Source organism: Haemaphysalis longicornis, unplaced genomic scaffold (assembly GCF_048455015.1).
Source record: "Haemaphysalis longicornis isolate Haplotype H1 unplaced genomic scaffold, Haemaphysalis longicornis Haplotype H1 scaffold_1, whole genome shotgun sequence".
Taxonomy (NCBI): Eukaryota; Metazoa; Arthropoda; class Arachnida; order Ixodida; family Ixodidae; genus Haemaphysalis; species Haemaphysalis longicornis.
The window spans coordinates 66,616,784-66,627,756 of NW_027526203.1; the positions used below are offsets into that span (position 1 = coordinate 66,616,784).

A 10,973-nucleotide genomic window follows, 5' to 3' on the forward strand; every position below is an offset into this window, starting at 1 on the left:
CAATTTTACAAAGTGCAAAACTATAGTGCATCAATTCACGAGCAGATTTTTACTCTGTCTACAAGAGTTTCCCCCTCCTTTACTAAAAATTCTCTACCCATAAGTCAATATTTCCCTCTGAATCTTCTTCAAAGCTGCTCTGTCACAGACACTCAATTCTTTACAGTGGACTCTTATTAAGATGAACTCGAAGTGACCATGCAAACTTGTTCATTTTATCATAAGTTTGTCTTAATAGAAGTGCCTCCCCAAAAAAAGTTTTCTGGTATGCCCAGACGCAACCAAATACCCCCCCCCCCCCAATGCAATATTAGCACAAATGACAAGGTACCATCTGCCCAGCCTTAGAGAGATGAAACCACTGCTCATCAAACGAACAACTTCAAATTGTGCTGAGATAGTGCCAGTGGTGTGAAAAATAAGTGACAGCGTCCTTTTGGTTGGAATTTTAAACCGGTTGTTTGAGGCCTAAGGGCTGTAGATGGAAGTGCACTGTAGAAAAACTAATGGCTGCAGAGATTTTATCAGAACATAGCATATCTTGCCTCAACCAGAAAAACCAGCCCCACCATGGCTGGGCTCACAACGCTCCCTTGCCTCAGAGCACACCTTGGCCACTGTGGCAAGTCAGAGGGTGCTGGCTCACTAGCTACTTCCCTCACTCATCTGATAGGCCCTGGTAGGTTTTACTAATTACGTTTGATCAGTGGCTCTAAACTTTTCGTCTTTCTGTGGTGGTGGAAAGTCAGTGTACTTACTGACTGCTTGTTTTTGGCTGTTCTCCAAGCACTTCACATGGCCCTCGCCTTGCCATATTACTGCTCAATAAGGTGATTTTGAATCGCCCCCTTTAAACACTTCATTTGACGGTGTTCCATGATGTTTTCTGCCGAACAAAATTGTGTGAGTTGTCCCATCTTTCAGCTAAAGCAATTTGGTATTCTTCACCATGGTCCATTTAGGGGTTTAGTCAGTTTTCAGTGCTTGCCGGTGGTGCCATGGGTCCCGCCAATGCAGATGCGGTCAGTGCTGAGTTTTTTACAAGCTCCTCTTTGGGCTTTGTCATTGGCAAGCATAAAGTCACTGCTTTCCTACTTCTCGCACTCTTCTCTGTTGAGTACCTCAGCGTTTCTGTCTGGCCCTGGTGCTTGAAGAACAAGACTGGGTTGTCATCATTTTCCCTCATGATGTCTCCACCCACAGTCGGACACTTGTTTGGCTGTTACTTCGCAGACGCTCTCTGTGACTGAGATCGAAATCTCTCATGATGTTGTATGAGGTCCTGCCGCACGAAGAGATGCTTGCGCTGCAGGGTTTTGTCAATGTTTTCCCTGGTGCCGTCCAGAACTGGATCTAAAGACACACCTAGCTTGTTGCAGCTTGGCCTAAAAAATGAGAAAGGGAAGGGAACACACAGAAATTAGAGAAACTATCAAGTTTAAAAGCAGCAGTTGCCGCACTGCAGATTCACTAAAAATTGGAAACAACTGATGTAAACTTGCACTCAGCTGCAGAAGCAACAGTATTGATGTTCAAATTTTTTTTTCTTAGAAAAAGAAGCTTTTTTTTTCTAGCACCAAGATGTTCAGGTGTTAAAATTTTTTTTCAGTGAAAGCTCCTTTTCTGTTTGCCCTCAAACTTTACATGTAGGCTGCATTTTGTGGTCTGTTTTATTTACCGAGGATGATTGCAGCACTTGCCTGCTAATTTAGAAAATAAATGAAAATGCTGGTCACCTTTGGTATGCATAGGTGCATACATAGGTGCACAGGTGCATGCATAGGCATATAGCGCCACAGAAAGGTATGCAGAGATTGGCCACAAGGCGCGGGGGTAAACGATACAGCTGTTTACTAAGAAGTTATGCTACTGAGAATTAGTAGTAACCAGCTGGCTATGCTGTTTGAAAAATTCAGTATTACTGATGTTGCTCACGCAACCCAAAATTGGAAAAAACACTCACAGCACAGAACCTTGGTGTTGTTGTGTTTCGGAATATTTTCAGACAAATCACGGCATCAATGAACCCTCTGTATAAAAATATTATAATTCAAAAAGTGTTAAATGGCTCATTGAGCAACGAGAGTGGCATTGGTGTGTATGACAGTGAAACGACTCCTCAGTCACGTCTCAGGACAGTGTTCTGCAGTGGCCGGTGTATTACACTATGCGCTTACAATTAGGAGTAGTGAAAGGTGGCCGCCCACGCCAGTGCACAGCAGATGAAGTAAACAGTGGAAGCAGCCAAGCAAGCAAGCAGACAGGCAGGCAGCGAAATTCGCCGTCGCCGTCAAAAATAACGTACAGCGGGCTACAACGAAAAATTCACCGAGCTGCCGCTGGCGCCCATGCGCCGCGGAGCAAACGCTCAAGCGAGTAAATCATCCCGCTACGAGAGGGCGCTGCGCACGCAAGATGGCGGAGCCCTTGTTGGAACTGTCTATACCAAGCCCAATGTGTAACTATGCAACAAGCTCTTTGCAGCACCTCTCAGGGTGTCAATTGTGTATGTACGTACATACATATAAAAAAGGAAGAAAGGTCACGAACAGACAAATTGTCTCGCCGTAGGGGTAGACACAAAAAGCACTTGCTGATAAGGGGAAGAAAAGCACGCAGTAAACGATGGAAAAGAAACCACGGAGCATGCACAGAAGCTTTCTTTCTTGTCGAAATGTCTTCCTGCGTTCTTCAGTGGATACGGTAATGTGGAAGAGAAGGCGCTGCAGACTCCAAGGGCTGCACCATAGAGAAAAAAACTCCCCCCACCTCCCCGAAGGGGATCGTGCGGAAATGCGAATGCATTGGGTGCACCGATGAGTGCGCTGCGGCAAGCAGTAACGGAGAGAGGCGTGCGCTGCACTGCATTTATATACATTTTCCGAGCGCAGCGAGCGGAGAGAGGGTACGCGGGGAGGAGAGAGAGACCCGCGCAACACGCCCGCCCCGCGCGCGAGCTCTCTCTCCCGCCGAGCTCCGCGATGCGAGCGCCCTCACACGACCGAGCGCGCTCCTCCTCTCCACTCACTCTCCGCTACTCCGCCCGAGCTCCGCCATGCGAGCGCCCTCACACGCCCGAGCGCGCTCCTCCTCTCCCCTTGCCCTCCGCTACTCCCGCCCGAGCTACCACCTGCTCCGGTTGCTAGGCGCGCCACAGCTGTTGCTAGGGGCGAGGAGGAGCGCGGAGAAATAACACCTTCGGGCGCACGCCGACGGAGCACGACAACCCCCGACTAAGAAATGCATTCGCATTTACGACGACGACGACGACGACGACGAAGGCAGAACTACGAGGCGCGCGCTCACGTGCGCTCGCGCTGGAGGAATGCAGGCGCACGCCGGCCAACGGAGCAAGACAACCCCCGGCTAATAAATGCATTCGCCTTTAAAAAACGCTGCACAACCAGCTGCTGACGCTGCTGCTGCTGATGATGATGATGACAGGCACCCAGCGCCACGGCGTCATCATGTACCATGGCTGACCCACGGCCTCCGTTCTCCATTCCACTCGTCCATTGTTCGATTATGGCAGCGATAAACTCCGATGTGCCACGTCGTGCGTCGCGAAAGCGCACATTTTTCTGGATGGACAGTACATCCGGATCCGAAGCTGAGTTCGCACACATGGCGCCATCATCCGCAACAGACCAGTTGAAGGAATCGGGGAAGCCATCTCTTCAAGACGCACCTTACTTAGAAGTGGCCCCGGAACTGCCGCTGTGTATGGATTGCGCGACGACACGAAACCGTCGGCGGAACAAGGTGGCTTCAAACGAATGCCGCTTCTACGCCTTTCGAGTGTTGCAGCACGGCAAGGATGGCACAATTTTTAGTTGTATCTTCCCACATCTGACCAACGCGACCGCAGACGATTTCAGGAAGTATAAGCACTGGTCAGGTCTCCCGCCCGTGGACGTGACGACTGCTTTCTTCATATTGACGCAGATAGGCGACCACGTTTGCAAAGTTGTGAGCAAAGATCTAGATGACCAGTCCCTGCACATGGGTGATGAAACAGTTGCGTGGAAGAACCTCTGGCAAGGGGTTCGAGAAATATGCGACGTCTGCAAGACGACGCTTTTGAACGTCCACTGGGTGCGCCGAAAGTGCGGCTTCGCTGTGTGCGTCCACTGCTACAAGGCCAAGAGGAACAGCGCTGCGGCAGCTGAGGACACGCCACGTAACGCCAAGGATGACTTCCTGTGGCTCCTCTGTACCGACCGGAAGCCTCACGAGTTGAACAAGCTGATGATGACCCATGTCATACCAGACACAACTCTGCGGAACTTCTGTGAGACGTTGCACCGGATACGCTGCGAGTGGGGAATACCAAGTCACTGTGACTGTGAGCCGCCCACCGGTGACGCCCACTGTCTGAATGCTCTTGCGAAGGGTGTGAGTGCAGTGTGCCCCACCCTGGAGAATGAATGCAACGGAGTCGCAGGAGTTGCACGGCCTTTTCCTAAGCACAAGAAGCAAAATGTAGGTTTTATCGGCAACGTGCCTCCGTGCGACGGCCCGACTTTCGGGAGTGCGGAGGCGTCCAGTCAAGTAGCGCCAGCTAGTGTACCACAGCGCGGGAAAGGGCCGCGAAGGTCTACCCGCGCGCGTCGGCACACTTGCAGACATCTTCATGCTATACCCGAACGCGCACTTCTCTTGGTTCTGCGGTGGGAAGCTGCTGGTCCTTCACGGACCACGCAACGAGGACAACACGGCCCTCCTCCAGGAGCAGACGAAACGGGGGAAGACTGCGGTGGTCACTGATGTTTGCAAGGAGCTGGACATGGCGCTGTGGCACCCCGACGGCTTCTGTCGCGACTTCGGCAACATCCGCAGTGACCTGGTCAACTACCGGACAGGAGCCATCCTTCGGAACCAGCCGATGCGCAGGTTCTGGGAGGGCTTCGAGAACTTCGGCATGCGCATGAAGGGCTCGAACGAGGAGGGCATGCTGCTCAAGCTCAAGGACTGGCCGCTTCAGCGATGTGCTTCCCAGCAGGTTCGATGACCTCATGAAGGCGCTACCGCTGCCCGAATGCACGCTTCGGGAAGGAGACTTCAAACTGGCTGCCCGGCTTCCAGAGTCCTTCGTTCGGCCGGACATTGTCCCGAAAATGTACATCGCGTACGGCTCGGGGCTTTACCGGGACACTGGTACCACCAACCTTCACTTGGATGTGAGCGATGATGTCAACGTGATGGTCTACGTAGGTATTCCCAAGGACGGAAAAGATGAAGTCCGCGAGGCGCTGGAGGCCATTGACGTGGGCTCGTGCTACAGCCTTACACAGAAGAGGGCGAGGGGGGAAGATGCCGACCCCGGTGCCTTGTGGCACATCTACAGTGCTCGCGACGCCGACAAGATCCAGGAACTGCTGAACAAGGTGGCATTAGAGCCGGAGCAGAGTCTTAATCGTCACGGTGACACCATTCATGACCAGAGCTGCGTGGTACCTGGACGAAAACCTGCGCGACCGTCTCTACTGGGAGTAAGGCGTCAAAGGCTACGCCATCGTCCAGTGCGTCGGTGACGCTGTCTTCATCCCGGCGGGTGCCCCGCACCAGGTCCGCAACCTGCACAGCTGCATCAAAGTGGCCGAGGACTTCGTCTCCCCGGAGAACGTCGCCCACTGCCTCAGCCTTACCGACGAGTTCCGCCAGCTGTCCGACAGCCACACCAACCACGAGGACAAGGTCCAGATCAAGAACATGGTCTACCACGCTGTCAAGGACGCCTTGGCGACACTTTAGGCGATTCGTGCTCCGAGTCCTAACGAGACAGAGAATCACGGACGCAATAGCTAAGGAGTGCTTATCGTGCTAGAGACCCCCGGGGTGGTGGGGGGCCTGGGCGCCCTTGTAGCTCGGCCATCTGTTGCGCCATCTGTTGGCGCGGTGCGCGTTATTTGTGCCCCACCTCGTTTGAAGCAGCTGCTCGGTACCATAGTGCATCATAATGTAGATTTCTATTTTTGGATAGTTATTTTTCACCAATCAAAAGTGTATTCTTCGGTTTACAATTAGTTCGGGCATATTTCAAGTATGATGCGCTAATGCACATATTCGTATTGTTGGGAGTATACTTAGTCATTACTCAATCGCTTTATTTTTGTTATACAATCGTGCAGGAGGCAGCTCGATACCAATTGTGTTTGTTGGGACCCTGTTTATTCGAGAGCAATAAAAATGATTTTGGCTCATTGTTGTCTGTTTTTTTTCTTCTGTCTGTGAAAAATACGAAATCGCTTATTCTGACCGTGGAATGCGTACCGCATGATTCGATGTCACCGATTTGAGACTCTAGCGAGTGGACAGCAGACGATGCGGGCTGAAAACGCGGGATTTCTTTTCCGTTCGCAATTCTGGCGGGGAAATACAACCAAATACTGCGCTGTTGGCGCGCACAAATAGGATAGTCTAGTAACCATGTCTCTTCGCTTTGAGCAGCCGCAGGTGGGGGGGGGGTGGTATAGTAGAAACGTTATTTATCCAAAGCTGTATAGGCGCCGGTTCGGAGCACCGACACACTGCAGTCCCCTAGTCGACAAATAGGAGACCGTGGGCCCTAGCGACGAGTCCAGCTAGCTGGATCACGCACTCTTGCACTTGTGGATTGGGTCCAAGCAGCATGGCCTCCCAGTGGTCTAGTGTGGTAAGGAACAGGGACAAAGTAGGGTGAATGGAGGTTAGGCAGGGCAAGCGTCCACTATGTGGTATTGGGAAGCAAAAGCCGTGCCGCACCACGTGCACTTGTGGCAGTATGGCGTGGGAAAGTTCAGGTGACACAATGCCGGGGGAGGAGGAGGAAAAACTTTATTCGTCTAAAGAGCTGGTAGGGGGGCGGGGTCCTTAGTCCAGGACTCCATTGGTTCCACTTGCCGTCTTCGCCCTTTCGGTCAGCCATAACTGCCTATTCGGGTCAGAGCTGGCAAGCTCACTCTCCCACTGCTCGTAGGTAGGACTGGGAATTGGTTACAAGCCGGAGGTTTATTGGTTTATTCTGGCACTCCCAAACCAAATGGTAGCATGTTAGCTGCAGTAATTCACAGGGGGGATATGGAGTGTGGGGTGAATGGCGTGCAGTCTCGTGGGGTGTGGGAACGTGTTTGTTTGTAGACGGCAAAATGTCACTTCTTGTGACCTCACCATCGCCATTTTTTGTGTACTGCTCACAAATTCGCTAGCGCTGCTTGAAATTAAAGCACCAGATCAGTTCACTGTCTTTTGTTGTGCACGTGATTCACCAATATGGCAGCTATCGTGACGACGTCATCACAAGCTATGTATAAAACATCATCCCCGCCGCTAGTGAAAGCGGCCATGAAATATCTGCCGGTGTGGTAAGCCTAAACATCTCTGGCGGAGACGGCTGTCTCGAGCGCTTCTAAACTTCCGCCATGAGGCGGGCGCCTCCCCACTGGCGAAAGTAGTCAGGCTCCTCCCACTGCCGCTCGCGTCACGCGTTTTTTTTTTGACCGAGGCAGAAGCTGCCGCGCGCACGGAATCGTAGACGCGGGCGTGAAAAAATCGCACGCGGATGACTCGCGTGCAAAAACACGCCTTTATGTTCACGCTAAATATTACCGGCGCCGTGTTTAACACAAATAAAACTTCAACTTGTGTGGAAAGCTAAACGGCAAACTTCTCAAAGCTGCCGATAAGCAAAAAATGACAACGTACCTACAACTCTCCCGTTCCAAGGGATGAAACACAAAACAAAATTATGTGATGTAAATAAATGTTTTGCTCTTATAATATTCTTCGGGTAAAATATTCTTCTACGTGTATGCATGCTTGTCTTTACAAGAAAAAAAAATATTCCGCACGCTGCATCTACGCGAACACCTGTATTGAACAGCGCTCCGCAGTTTTACCTAGCCGTCCTATCGTGTGACGTCACGGAAAGAGAGCTGAGACCTTCTCCCTTTCCAGTTGGTGTTGGCGTAACTACCCTTCTAGCCCCCATAGCGTAACTCTTCAGAGGGAAAGAGGCAGACTTTTACTTTGATGTTGATTATAGTTCATTTTTGAGTTTGAACTTTTCGCAGGTCCTTGAATAGGCCACGTGTGGGGCCCCGCAGTTAGCACATGTGAAGTTGTTGAAATTAGTTGTCGGGGGGGGGGGGGTGGTCGTGTACGGCGCATTTCGCACAGGTTGTTTTGCCGAGGCAAGAGCTAGTTCGTACTGTGCCTACACCGCTTGCACTTGAAGGAGCGGCGCAGGTTCAGTATGCAAGCAGCAAGGACGAATGGAACACCGGATAAAGCCTGCATTTACATTATCTGGGAGTGACGTCGTAAATTGAATGTTAGGATTATATGTTTGGTGGGCATTTCCTATCATCTTCCTGCCACAATAAAGGGTATACCTCCTCCTTCCCCTCCTATCATCTCTGCGCTGCGGCGCATGGCTGTGACGCCCTGATCCTTTCAACCTTCGAGAAAATCGTCATCCGTTTCTGTTAGCATATCTGGCTCAGAGATCACACCCTGCGAGCCGGCTGCGGTGGAGTGTGACCCTGATGTCCAGATCGACCGTTTTAGTCCGAGCACGAAGTTATGTGGTCTGATGCTGGTTATTCACCTCAACAATGACTTCACCTGTTTTTTTGCGTTGAACGTTTTTTTTAATTATTCCTTCAAGATACTTAGTGATCAACAATACTGATTTCGAAGCAACAGGGCGGGCTGCGTCAAGCGATTCGATGACCAGGAAACGAAAGTCAGGCTTTGGAAAACTTATGGTTGGAAGTTGAGGAAACGAGACTTCGGTGCGGCCCCTTTGCAGGGACTGATCACGTTTGGAAGGCAGTAGAATTTTCTATACAGCATCGAAAAAAAGCAGGAGAGGGGGTACTTCCTTTGCTGGGTTTACCCTGGTGCCAAGAGAGGTCCAGAGCCGCCTGCCTGGTGAACAGATATAGGGAGCCCATCCGCACGAGCTTGACCACGGCTCGCTTTTGCTATCCACCCTAAACTCCGGGCAACGGTAGGAAACAGTGCGAGTATGGAGGCTCGGGATCCGTGGTGTCGCCTACAAAGTCACCACGCTTGAATACACAAGGCGCCCCATGAGGGGTGAGACCGCGGTTTGTTTTCACTATATCCACATCTTCACTATATGCAGGTCCACTATCAAGGTTCTACTGTGTTGCTACCTCAGAATCAGTCCTATTTTGCACCAACGATTCTTAAAACACACTTGGTGCAGCTGGCAATGGAGAGGAAGTCAAACACTGACCCTTGAAAAATTGTGGAGAACACACTATGTCATCCCAAAATTTTCGTAATTTTTTTTTATTTTGAAGCGACTGTGTAGGATTTTTTTTGTCTTTCATGTTTTCTTCTCTCCTTTTTCAGGCCTGCTGTACTGTTCATGTTTGATATTTTTATACACTGCTCTCGGGTTGACGCAACCACGAAGTATACCATCCTTCTAGTGCGCATGCCCAGGCGACTTACCATTTCTCTTGGTTCATCTACCTTAACGATTTGAGGTCGGTTCTATAAGCTGCAGCTCTTTTCTGAGAGGTTTTTTCACCGCTATCAGTGCCTTGTGTGCTGCTTGGAGGATTAGAATGGCGTGCTTTTGTAGGGCGAACGTGCACAGCAGTTACTGCCGAGATGGAATCTCCTTAAAACAAGGAGGTCGGATGCTGCGCGTCTTTAATCTCAAGACCTTCTGTTACTGCCTCCACGTGTTTGATAATGCTGCAATTGTAAGCGGTCAGAACATTTTGGTGGCAGGCATGGGAGCAAGCCACATTTGGCTGGGGCTCGCAAGGACGGAAGTTCCCTGGCCGTTCATTACCAACGCTTGAGTGGCTGTGGGTAAAGGGAAGGCAGCGTGGAAAGCGGAAACGAGCAAGTCAGTCTGCTGATAGTGCGGAGCAATATCCCTACAGATGCACATGCAAATATCTTGGTCAGTCTGAGCTGAGACAAACTTTGCAAGCAATAAACAGGAGGCCTAAGTTGTTTATGTTACACTTGTGGACAAGAGTTACTTTCACGCATTTTGACAATGTCACACATACGACGAAATCTCTAACATCAAACAACTAAACCTCATTATAGTAATCAGGCCTAATTAACTGAATACTTTTGTCTTTACATGGTCTGCAACGTCCATTCCACTAGTCAAACAGGAAAAGTATTTGCATAAATGGTTTTGTGCTCACTGCTCTTGAAGTGCCCGTTAATCTTCGTCTGGTTTACAGCCTGCATTTCTTGCAGACTCTGAAGGCAGGGAAACACATAGCACAACCCTTGTGTGCCCGCCCTTGTCCCATCTCTATGAACTGAAGGGGGCCCCAAGCACTCCTTGCAAACTGTAGGAATGTATGGCCTCATGACCAGCATTTCCTGGCTCATGGATGGTTACGTCTGAACCCTAGTAGGACTGCTCAAGCTACTGAACTCTTCACACAATGGCTGTATATTCCTTTTCTGTGCACACATGGGAGATCGGCAAGCTCACAGTTAATCCTCTTGGGCCACGTCAAGCTGTGTAGAACAGATTTTAGCCCAGGAAGCCTTCTCAGGAACCACTCGGAAAATAAAGAACTGAAATGAATGGAATCGTCGCCATGTTTTGTCGTGTGTTACAAAGCAGCTTTTTCATCAGAATGATTCTTGACAAATCGTTCTAATACGTAATTCTGCTCGCCTGCATGTCTGCATTACAGTCAAAGCTCGATATATCGAACATGGGTATATCGAATTATTGTCTATATCGAACACTTTCCATTTCACGCGGAAAATTACATCCATTTTTAATTTTTTATTTTGAACTGGGACGGACATGAAATGGGTATATCGAACTCCGCCACCCCAGACTGCCCAGACCGCTCGCGCTCTGTTGACAGGCGGCAAGCTATCCCGCAGTACTCTCAAGGATAGCGGTGGCGCGATGGGCGCTTCCGACTGCTGCGCATCGGTTGCACCGAAGCAGAATTAGACGGTGCAAA

At 50.3% G+C, this 10,973-nt stretch overlaps 1 pseudogene; it reads left to right on the plus strand.

The window, feature by feature from the left end:
* The first annotated feature begins 3,624 nt into the window (after positions 1-3,624).
* On the plus strand, positions 3,625-5,754 carry LOC144176053 (lysine-specific demethylase 3-like; annotated as a pseudogene).
* Positions 5,755-10,973: the final 5,219 nt, after the last annotated feature.